Here is a 12,461-nt window from a genome sequence, read left to right as displayed (position 1 = left end):
TTTGGAAACGTCATGTCTCTAAACTCGTCTGTGAGCTGAGGAGACTAATGGACTGTCTTAGAAAGACTGTCCCTGTGAGAACTAAGTGGAAAGAGGCATGTGCAGTATCTCACACAGGACCAGGCACGAAGGCTATGCTCAGCCACTGTGAGCTGGTGGGCCCGCTGAGGGGCCCCTCAGCCTCCCTCTGCTCAGTAAACATGTGCTGAGCTTCTGCACTGTTTTAAGTTCTGTGACCAAAAAGGAAGTCCTCATTCCTGCCTTCAAGCCATTTTCCTTGAGCAGGGTAAGTTCTTAACCGTTTCATACCCTGGACCCCTTTGGTTGTCTGGTGAAGCTTACAGACTTCTCAAATTTGTATTTTAAAAGCACAAAATCAGATCTATAAAAGGCCCCTGTGGATTCTCATGAATGACGGAAGTGGGAGGACCACCACTCTAGATGTCTGGAGAGAAAGCCTTTTGTGTATTCTTGGATAGCCTTTGGAATAGAACAATTTTTTAGGCATTTACTGAGCACCTACTGTGCGCTGGGCAGTAGAAATACAGCAGAGAATAAAATGAAGTTCCTGCCATCATGAGCTTACACAAGGGGGGTTGGCAATAAACAAAGAAACTCAGAATCATACAGCATATCAGCTGATGATAGGTGCTGTGGGAAAAATTAACTATTTATGAAAATTAAAACCCACAAAAACTGAACCTCTAGGAGATCCCTCTCTCTCTCTTTCTCTCTCTCTCTCTCTCTCTGTCCCCAGACATGAGAATCCTCTCTTACCTGGAAGAACATCAGCCTCTTGTTCTATTCAGGCCTTCCACTGATTGAATGCGGCCAATCCACATTAGGGAGGGCAACCTGTTTTACTCAAGAAGGGGACTTAAATGTCAATTTCATCCCCAACACCCTCACAGAAGGACCCAGAATAAAGCTGTAGAGAAGGATCATTTTGAGTGGAAAAGTGAAAGTGAATTTTGAGTGGAGGGAATGGCAAATATAAAACTCTGTGCTTGGGGCAAGCTCAAAATGTCAAAGCTACAGTAACAAGCCACTATGGCTGGAGCACAGGTGGGGAGCAGGAGGAGGGCTCAGGGAGGGGAGGAGTCCCAGGGAAGGAGCTGTGGTTTGAGAGGTGAACAGCACCTGGTTCATGAAACCTTGGGATCAAGCTGAGACTCAGGCATTCTGTTCAAAGGGTCATGGAAAGCCACTGGTGAGTGTGAGCCACGTGTATCTGGCTACTGTGCTGAGAACAGGCTGCAGAGGGGCAGGGGGGAAGCTGGGACCCCATCACTGAGCTTGTTGTCATAATCAGACTAGAGAGGATGGTGGCTTTGGCAACAATGGATGCTGCAAAGCCATGAGAAGCAGCCAGATTATGGACCTATTTTAGAGGGCCAGCAGTTCAGTTCAGTTACTCAGTCGTGTCCGACTCTTTGCGACACCATGAATTGCAGCACGCCAGGCCTCCCTGTCCATCACCAGCTCCCGGAGTTCACTCAGACTCACATCCATCCAGTCGGTGATGCCATCCAGCCAAGCAGAAGGCCCAGTTATTGGATGAATAGACAAATTAATAGACACTTTCATAGAAAAATACACACATTCTCAGGATGAGCGCCATCAACCCTTTCAGAGATCTCGATTATGCCTGCTGACAATTCAGCTGTCACAGAGGGAAGCCTCTGCTAGATGGCCTCCGTCAGCTGATTATTTTCTGAATGGCTATGCATGTGCCTGCCCTTCTGGAAAGTTGTGCTTGCTTTATTCATCACTATCTGCTTCTGTCTCTTTGCCAGAAAAGTTATCTCTACGTGTGTGACCTCCATTATATCTTGGTAGTCCTGCTTTGTTTTGTGAGCTTTCTGGGGCTAGTCAAATATTGGTCTTGTTTGTTTCGATTTGTTTTGTCTTTTTTCCCCAAAGTATGAAAATATTGTGTGTGTGCTCAGTCATGTCCTACTCTTTGTGACCCCATGGCTGTAGCCTGCCAGGCTCCTCTGTCCATGAAATTTTCCAGGCAAGAATCCTAGAGTGGGTTGCCATTTCTTCCTCCAGGGGATCTTCCGATGCAGGGATTGAACTCGTGTCTCTTGTGTCTCTTGCACTGGCAGGAAGATCTTTACCACTGTGCCACCTGGGAAGAAATAGAAGTAATTTAGAAGTAAATAGAAGACATCAATAGAAGTAAATTTACAGACATCAGATGCACAAAGCTTACAAGAGCAGTTTAATGTGTATACTTGTGAAATGTCTACTCTAAACAGGATTAGAATACCCCTAAAGCCCAAGATAGTCCCCTTAGACCCCTTTCCAATCAATCTCTACCATCTCCTTTCCCCCTTAACCTCTGTTAGGATTCCTGCTTGCCATGAATTACTTTGACCTATTCTTAAACTTTATCTAAGAAAATAGTTACTATTCATTCCTTAGCGTCTGGCTTCTTTCACTCACTACAGTGTGTTTGAGATGTATCTATGTTATTGTTTGCATCCATAGTTTGTACCCTAGATAAATATAGCACAAGTTTTTAAATTAATTCGCCACTTGACGGACATTTGTGATGTTTCCAGTTTGAGGTCATTATGGCTAAAACTGCAGAGAAGTTTTATTCATAGTAAACAAAGATATGGAAACAGTTGAACAGATAAAGAAAATGTGGTGGATACATAGAGTGGAATATTAACCAGCCTTAGAAAGGAAGGAAATACTGTAATATACAACGACATGATGAAAACGAAGGATATTACCTGATGTGAAACAAATGAGTCATGGAAGGACAAACACTGCATGATTCCACTTACATGAAGTGGCATATTAAACAGCCAGACTCATAAAAGTGGAAAGTGGATTGGCAGTTGTCAGGATCTGGGAGATGAGAAATTGCTATTTGGTGGAAATTAAATTTCATTTATGCAAGATGATGAAGTTTTAGAGATCTAACTGTATAACATTACACTTGGTTAACAGTACTGCTTTGTGTACTTAAAATTTTGTCAAAAGGATAGACCTTATGTTAAATGTTCTTATTGCAAAAAAAAAAAAAAAACTGCAATGAACATTTTATTTACATATTGTTTCATTTCTTTTTGGTAAACACCTAGGAGTGGAATTTCTTGGCCATAGAGTTGTACCTTATCAGAGTTTGTTTTGATTTGGTTTTCATGCATGGGAAGGCATACAAGCCATAACTAGGTACATCTGCTTCAAGACTTCCATCTTTAAGCCTCAGAAGAAAAACAATGATGATCATAACGACGATGAAGGGGAGGAAGGAGGATCCTAATGATGCTTTTGTAGTATTTACCACATGTGGGTTTCTCTGTATTACTTTATTGACTCCTTACAACAACACTGAGAGGCAGGTGTCATTAATCTCATTTTTCAATGGAAGAAACTCAGCCTCAGGGACGTTAATGCATGTTTTCAAAGCCACTCAAACCCATGTAGAAGAATTCCATGTTTTTTCTACTACTTCTATAACCTCATATAAGAAGTCCTTGTGGGCCTCCCTGGTGGCTCAGTGGTAAAGAGTCCACCTGCCAATGCAGGAGACACCGGGTGGGTCCCTCATCCAGGAAGATCCCCCCTGCCAGGGAGCAACTAAGGCTGTGTGCCGCAGCTATTGAGCCTGTGCCCTAGGACCTGGAGCCGCAGCTACTGAGCCCTGGAGCTGCAACTGCTGAGATCAGTGCCCCAGAGCCCGTGCCCCATCACAAGAGAAGCCACCGCAGTGAGAAGCTAGCACACGACAGCTCGAGAGTGGCTCCCACTAGCTGCAACTAGAGGAAACCCACACAGCAATGAAGACCAGAACAGCAAAAAAATAAATAGATAAATAAAATTATTTTTTTAAGCCCCTTAAATGTCATCTCTCACATCTCGTAATGCCCTGATCAGCCTCCTGGGTGGCTGCTCTGCCTTTGATGAGACATTTTAAGTCCTCTGGATGTCTGGTTTGCTTGGCAGCTGCTTTCTGGTGGCTGAGGTCCTGACACCTCAGGTCCTAATGTCTGCCTGTCCACAGGGTCCCTTTGACTATTAATTTGTCCATCCTCTGCCCAGTCCCCTCCACTAAGTCCTCTGCTCCTTTATTTTCCCCGGCCTTTTCCGTATCAGTTTTCCCCTATCCACTTCATAATTACCACTCTTCATTATCAAATCCCATTACAATTTACCTAAACCCCATAAATGAACATCTTTGAATCAATTTCTCTAAACTGTTGGAAGAGTCTTCCTTCAAAACTGCGTCATCATTCTCCAAAATATTTTGCTGCTTTTGTAAAGAATTTTGCCTCAGATAACTTTTATAAGGAGAGTGCTTGGCTCAATGGCTTTATTTTGATAATCACCATAAAAAGAATAAAATGGATGATGCTGTTGACTGCAGACATGCTACTTGTGTGAGCACCATTCCAAATAAATACATTTCAAGAAGAAAAACTGGATCTTTTATGATTTCATTTGACCTTTTTTTCCCTTGTGAGAAGTGAAAGTGTTAGTTGGTCAGTTGTGTCCAACTCTTTGAATTTCTAATTATGTTTAAGATAATTTACACACATGCTGAGTTCTGACTATTCAGCAATAAATTCATGTCTAAAAGCAGTAGCCTATATTTCAGTACTTTTTCAAGCTATTTCCATACCAGTTCCGTTCAGTTGCTCAGTCATGTCCTACTCTGTGACCCCATGGATTGCAGCACGCCAGGCCTCCCTGTCCATCACAAACTGCTTACTCAAACTCATGTCCACTGACATCCAACCATCTCATCCTCTGTTGTCCTCTTCTCCTTCCCTCTTCAATCTTTCCCAGCATCAAGGTCTTTTCAAATGAGTCAGCTGTTCACATCAGGTGGCCAAAGTATTGGAGTTTCAGCATCAGCATCAGTCCTTCCCATGAATATTCAAGACTGATTTCCTTTAGGATGGACTGGTTGGATCTTCTTGCTGTCCAAGGGACTCTCAAGGGTCTTCTCCAACACCACAGTTCAAAAGCATCAATTTTTCAGTGCTCAGCTTTCTTTATAGTCCAACTCTCACATCCATACATGACTACTGGAAAAACCAGAGCTTTGGCTAGATGGACCTTTGTTGGCAAAGTAATATCTCTGCTTTTTAATATGCTGTCTACTTTGATCATAACTTTTCTTCCAAGGAGCAAGCACCTTTTAATTTCATGGTTGCAATCACCATCTGCAGTGATTTTGGAGCCCAAAAAAATAAAGTCTGTCACTGTTTCCCCTGTTTCCCCATCTATTTCTCATGAAGTGATGGGACCAGCTACCATGATCTTAGTTTTCTGAATGTTGAGTTTTAAGCCAACTTTTTCACTCTCCTCTTTCACTTTCATCAGGAGGCTCTTTAGTTCTTCGCTTTCTGCCATAAGTGTGGTATCATCTGCATATCTGAGGTTATTGATATTTCTCCCGCCAGTCTCAATTCCCAACTGTGCTTTTCCAGTCCAGCCTTTCTCATGATGTACTCTGCATATAAGTTAAATAAGCAGGGTGACAATATACAACCTTGACGTACTCCTTTCCTGATTTGGAAGCAGTCTGTTGTTCCATGTCCAGTTCTAACTGTTGCTTCTTGACCTGCATACAGATTTCTCAGGAGGCAGGTCAGGTGGTCTGGTATTCCCATCTCTTTCAGAATTTTCCACAGTTTATTGTGATCCACACAGTCAAAGGCTTTGGCATAGTCAATAAAGCAGAAATAGATGTTTTTCTGGAACTCTTTTGCTTTTTCCATGATCCAGTGGATGTTGGTAATTTGATCTCTGGTTCCTCTGCCTTTTCTAAAACCAGCTTGAACGTCAGGAAGTTCACAGTTCACATCTTGTTGAAGCCTGGCTTGGAGAATTTTGAGCATTACTTTGCTAGCATGTGAGATGAGTGCAATTGTGTAGTAGTTTGAGCATTCTTTGGCATCATCTTTCTTTGGGATTGGAATGAAAACTGACCTTTTCCAGTCCTGTGGGCACTGCTGAGTTTTCCAAATGTGCTGACATATTGAGTGAAGCACTTTAAAAGCATCATCTTTCAGGATTTGAAATAGCTCAACTGGAATTCCATCACTTCCACTAGCTTTGTTCATAGTGATGCTTCTTAAGGCCCACTTGACTTTACATTCCAAGAAGTCTGGCTCTAGGTGAGTGATCATACCATCATGGTTATCTGGGTCGTGAAGATCTTTTTTGTACAGTTCTTCTGTGTATTCTTGCCACCTCTTCTTAATATCTTCTGCTTCTGTAAGTCCATACCATTTCTGCCCTTTATTGAGCCCATCTTTGCATGAAATGTTCCCTTGGTATGTCTAATTTTCTTGAAAAGATCTTTAGCCTTTCCCATTCTGTTCTTTTTCTCTATTTCTTTGCATTGATCACTGAGGAAGGCTTTCTTATCTCTCCTTGCTATTCTTTGGAACTCTGCATTCAAATGGGTATATCTTTCCTTTTCTCCTTTGCTTTTTGCTTCTCTTCTCTTCACAGCTATTTGTAAGGTCTCCTCAGATAACCATTTTGCCTTTTTGCATTTGTTTTTCTTGGGGATGGCCTTGATCATTGCCTCCTGTACAATGTCATGAACCTCTGTCCATAGTTCTTCAGGCACTCTATCAGATCTAATCCCTTGAATCTATTTCTCACTTCCACTGTATAATCATAAGGGATTTGATTTAGGTCATACCTGAATGGTCTAGTGGTTTTCCCTACTTTCTTCAATTTAGTCTGAATTTGGCAAAAAGGAGTTCATGATCTGAGCCACCGTCAGCTCCTGGTCTTGTTTTTGCTGACTGTATAGAGCTTCTCCATCTTTGGCTGCAAAGAATATAATCAATCTGATTTCGGTGTTGACCATCTTCTGATGTCCACGTGTAGAGTCTTCTCGTGTTGTTGGAAAAGGGTGTTTGGTATGACCAGTTTTCCATATACTTTGAGTTAATCTGCATAACAATCCTCTGAGGTAGAACAAGCCAAAGTAACTGGAAAGCATGACCTGGTAAGTTAAGGAATTGGGGATTCTCTGTAGTGTTTACTAGAATGTCAAGTCTAGCTTCACACAAATTTTATGTATTTTATCACTCCAAAATCGTGGATAAAGTCACAGATTCATTCCATTTGTGAGGACATTTGCTTTTTTAATTGAAATTTATTTATACTAACAGTTATGGTTTGAAATATCTGAATAAATTACAAGTGCATTTTAATTTGACTAACATCTTGTGCTTGCTGAAATTTCTCTGAAATTTAAGAGAATGATTTCTGTGAAACCAAGGCTATAGGGACCTCCAATTTGCTGGAAAGTGGGCGCCCTCTTGTGGCCCATGATGGCTACTCCATTTCCTCTGAGGGATTCCTGCCACAGTAGTAGATATAATGGTCATCTAAGTTAAATGCATCCATTCCAGTCAAGACATCACAGAACCTTAGAATTTGAGATGTTAATCATGAATGCGTGACATCATATTACAGATAAGAAAATCAAAGCTCCAACAAGTTAGCAACTTGCCTTCCAATCATAAAGCATCACAAATCTGAGGTTGTGCTAAGAATTTAAGACCCTTTATGAAAACAGCATTAATATAAAAGACCACATAGAGATATATGTCAAGAGGAATGCATACTCGTAGAATGGCAAGTTAAAAAAAACCAAACAGCTTCTTGTAATGTCTTCCTGTTCTGCATTCTTTAAACATTCTTGAAGATTTTCACCATAGACTGAGTGAATTAATTGGTGGGGGGAGGGGAATCTACTTAGAAAGCTGATCCAGTTTCGAAGGGATGGGTGATGCTGACCTGTGATGGAGTGGGGACTATTAGGAAGAGTGTGAAGCAGATGGTTTTGAGAGTTGGTTATGAAGCTGAATCCACAGAACTTACTAAAATTGATTGCTAAGAGGGGGAACAGGCAAGGATAGTTCCTGAGTTTCTGTTTTGGAGTAGTTAGGTGGATGGTAACTGAGGTAGAGGCTTCTTCTTTTTTAAAACTTTCTGGCTATGTAGTATGCAGGATGCTAGTTTCTGGACCAGGGGTGGAACCCACTCCCCCTGCAGTGGAAGTGTGGAGTCTTAACGACTGGACCACCAGGGAAGTCGTGATAGGGGCTTCTTTGAGTAAAGATGGCTGCAAAAGTTAGTAGATGAGTTGTCTACATGTTTTTTTAGGATCAGGACACACAGTCTGAAATCTTTTGTGAGTGTGTACATCCACATGGATATTTAATTGACAACAAAGGCATTTGAGAAAGTCCGTGCCTGGCTTGCAAGTCTTAATGAGGCTCAAAAAAGAAAAAGCTGAGAACATAATGCAGACTTTGTTCTTTGTATTATTTTGGTTAGTAAATTTCATTATGCCTATAATTTCAAAAGAATTTTAAGACATCATTACAAGAATTAAGTAGCTCTCAATGATGTAATAATTACATTTAGCTTCAATGATGACCGCTTATTGAGTCAAGCCTCCTGTTTAACGTTTGTTTGCCCATATAATTGCATTTGTGGGTAAACTGGTCAAGCCCAGTTGGTCTTCTTACTGAGTTTAAATAATTGGACAGAAGTTCTAAAGTTACATGTGGGTTGTACCTTTGGAGAGGGGGGTGCATGTCAGATTCTTTGGCCTAAAAATATTATTCTTAGGATTTCAGACTTTTACAAGAGGGGGACAAAATAGAGAGGAGACTTTGGGTTCTTCTCTGGGAGAGAGGACACTGGGTTCTTTTTGGTTTGTTTTATTTTTTAAATTTTTAATTGGAGGATAATTGCTTTATAATATTGTGTTAATTTCTGGTGCTGCTACTGCTGGTAAGTTGCGTCAGTTGTGTCCGACTGTTTGCAACCCCAGAGATGGCAGCCCACCAGGCTCCCCCGTCCCTGAGATTCTCCAGGCAAGAACACTGGAGTGGGTTGCCATTTCCTTCTCCAATGCATGAAAGTGAAAAGTGAAAGTGAAGTCGCTTAGTTGTGTCTGACTCTCAGCGACCCCAGGGACTGCAGCCTATCAGGCTCCTCTGTCCATGGGATTTTCCAGGCAAGAGTGCTGGAGTGGGTTGCCATTGCCTTCTCTGCCATACATCAAAATATGAATCAGCCATAATTGTACATATGGCCCCTCCCTCTTGAGTCTCCCTGCCACCGTCCACTCCCTCTGGCTTTTTAGAGGAAGAGACGGACGACTATGGACACTTTCGTGATTCTAAAATGACTGAATTGAGTGTCTCAAATCACACTTGGAGGATAGTCACCAGTTTTTCCTACTGGAGAATCAAAGGGATAAAGCAGATGGAACATGGGCATCAGAGAGAGAGATGAATTTAAAAGGTGGTTACTGCTTACTGTGTGACCTTGTACACATTGTTAATTTTTCTCACAGTTTTCTCATCTATAGCATAGGTGATGGTGATAGTCTTCATGGGGTACTAGCCTGCTTGGGCTGCTATAGCAAAATACCACAGACTAGGTGGCTTAAAGAACAGAAACTCATTTTCTCACAGTCGTTGAGGCTGGAAAGCCTAAGATCATGGTTTTAGCAAATTTGGCTTCTGGTGAGTCCTCTCTTCCTGGCTTGTAGATGACTGCCTTCTTGCTGTCTCCTCATCTGGCCTTTCCTTAACGCATGCATATGGAGAGGAGAAGGTGAGCTCCGTGGTGCTCTTTTAATAAGATCAGGGCCCTACCCCTACCCCTAAGTCATTAACCTTAAAGACTTCTTTAGAGACTCCATCCTCAAATACTGCCACACTGGAAGTTAGAACTTCAACATGTGAATTTGACAGGGAGCCAGGCACATTAGGTCACTAACATACATCAGAGGGCTTGAGTGAAGACTAAGCAATTTAATGATGCTAATGATTTAAAGTCATTTAATGATGCTAATGATTTAAAGTCATTTAATGATGCCCCTCTGTTCTGGCTACAGCATATAGGTAACACAGGTGACTTTCTTTGCCCCTTAAGATTCTGTCATGTCTATCGTGCTCATAGCTATTGTCCCATGGGAAAGGTCTACTACTGGAAACCTATTCTCTGTCTTGGTAAATGTATTATTACATGCATTACAAGCATTCAACAAAGAATAAGAATGGACATTGCTTTGTCCATATTATTGACCCTAATATTTCTCACTTTTGTGTTACCTTTTGTAACTCTCCAAACGATAGTACGATTGCTTTCCTTCCCTCTCAAGGAGTTAACTTCTGCATTCTCAGGGTCTTTGGCTAAAGGAGTTCAAACCACCTTCATCTTTCTGTGACATGCTTTCAGAGCTTGGAAAAATTGGAGGTCTTTTTCATTATATTCCTTGAAAAACATGAAGTGACTCAGTACATTTTGACTCAGCAATTCTACTTATTGGAATTTGTTCTAAGGCAATAAACTGAAAGTGTGTACAATTGCAAGTGCAGGGATGTTTCCTACAGCAGAGCCTGTGATAAGAGGAATCAACTGAGAATAACCTCGACACATGGCACAGGCTTGGCTAGTTACTTCTGGCTCATCCATCCAGTGGAATTATATGGAGCCACTGAGAAGTATGATGCTGAGGAATAGCTACTGACGTGAGGAAACATTTATAGCCCAGTTTATAAACCTCACGTAACTAACATTCTTATAAAGGAAAACAAGCATGGCAGAAAATCTAGAACATATACCAAGATGCTGCTGCTGCTAAGTCACTTCAGTCGTGTCCAACTCTGTGTGACCCCATAGACGGCAGCCTACCAGGCTCCCCCGTCCCTGGGGTTCTCCAGGCAAGAACACTGGAGTGAGTTGCCATTTCCTTCTCTTAGCAGTGGTTATTTTTGGTGGTGGGATTGAAGTTAGTGTTTTTGTATCGTGTCTTCCAACTTTTTGCATTGAATAAGTAGTAATGATGAATATAGGAAAACTTAATAGACAAAGTTCGAGGCTTCCCTGGTGGCTCAGATGGTAAAGAATTTGCCTGCAATGAAGGAGACGTGGGTTCAATCCCTGGGTCAGGAAGATCCCCTGGAGAAGGGAATGGCTACCCACTTCAGTATTCTTGCCTGGAGAATTCCATGGACAGAGGAGCCTGGCGGGCTACAGTCCATGCGGTCACAAAGCTGGACATAACTGAGTGCTAACACTTTAAAAAGCTGAAGCATCTAAGTATCCACTGTGTTTTTGACAAAACTCTGCATTGGTGGATATCTATTGGGGAAAGATTGAGCACAAATGAACATTCTAAAGAAGGGTAATATAGCCAAAATAGGTGTCAATGACTCCTTGAGAGCTCTGGTGGCCAATATTTAAGTGGATAAAATTTTATATTATTATAAATTTGCATATATAAATAATAAGAAACTGGGAGAAACAGACTATATGTCAAGAACATGATTGGTGGTGATTTTTTCTTTTTCATATTTTTTAATAGTTTATTAAATGCTTCAAAATGAACATCTTAACATGTTTTAACTGTTTTTGTTTTCTTTACCCGCTAAAGGAGGAGGATGAACTCTCAAAAAAGTTACATTTAAAGCCCTTGAGAACAAGGAACATGCAATATTATCCTGTTTTCTCCTCACCGTCTAGCATGGGACCAAGAGAATTTTGGTAACGGGATTGAATACCAGCTGGGTGGGTCATATGCCAAGCTGGATTTTCTGTGCTACTCATATTCCTTCCCAGTGTGAATAGTGTAAATACTGGTGCTTTATGGAACTGTAAACTAAATTAAATAAAAATTGGTGGTGTGAGAATTGCATTCAGACTTGGAAAGAGTTTCTGCTTCTTCAAAAACAGTTCACACGAAAGAGATAAATTCCTGGATGAGGATCAAGGAGCTTTTCGGAACACACAGCCAACCATCTATTCCTTGTTTTGTTCTGTGACCAGGCTCCATGGATCCAGCCTCGGAATGTGTCTCTTATCCAGCTGGGCAGAGGACACGATTTGTTCATGATGTAGGGATGAGTGGCCATCGGCAAAGGCCTTCAGAAGATGTCCCTTTGGCTCAGTCGCCTGATGGTCCAAATCCAAAACAGATGGCTGGGTCTCCTCTGGAACACGCTGACCTGGGACTCTGAAGCCCTGTCACAGCCTCTGAGGCTGCCCCTCTAACCAGAAGATCAAGGCCCCAAATGCTATGAAGCCTACCAAATTAAATTCACTCTAGATCTCTGAGCACCTAGAATAGAATAGTCTCCAGTGAGGGAACGATAACAATGAAGTTCCGTATTCACACGACATTCAATATCCTGTAAAGCTTTTATCCTGCACATTTGAAATTCTCTTGCTTAGTAATAGAAGGGGCTTCCCTGGTGCCTCAGATGGTAAAAAATCTGCCTGCAAGGCAGAAGACCCAGGTTCAATCCCTGGAATGGGAAGATCCCCTCGAGAAAGGCATGCAATCCACTCCAGTATTCTTGCCTGGAGAAGTCTATGGACAAAGGAGCCTGGCAGGCTACATACAGTCCCTGGGGTTGCAAAGAGTTGGACATGATTGAACTAAC

Source organism: Oryx dammah, unplaced genomic scaffold (assembly GCF_014754425.2).
Source record: "Oryx dammah isolate SB20612 unplaced genomic scaffold, SCBI_Odam_1.1 HiC_scaffold_11, whole genome shotgun sequence".
In the NCBI taxonomy this organism is placed as follows: Eukaryota; Metazoa; Chordata; class Mammalia; order Artiodactyla; family Bovidae; genus Oryx; species Oryx dammah.
This window is presented reverse-complemented; position numbering follows the sequence as displayed.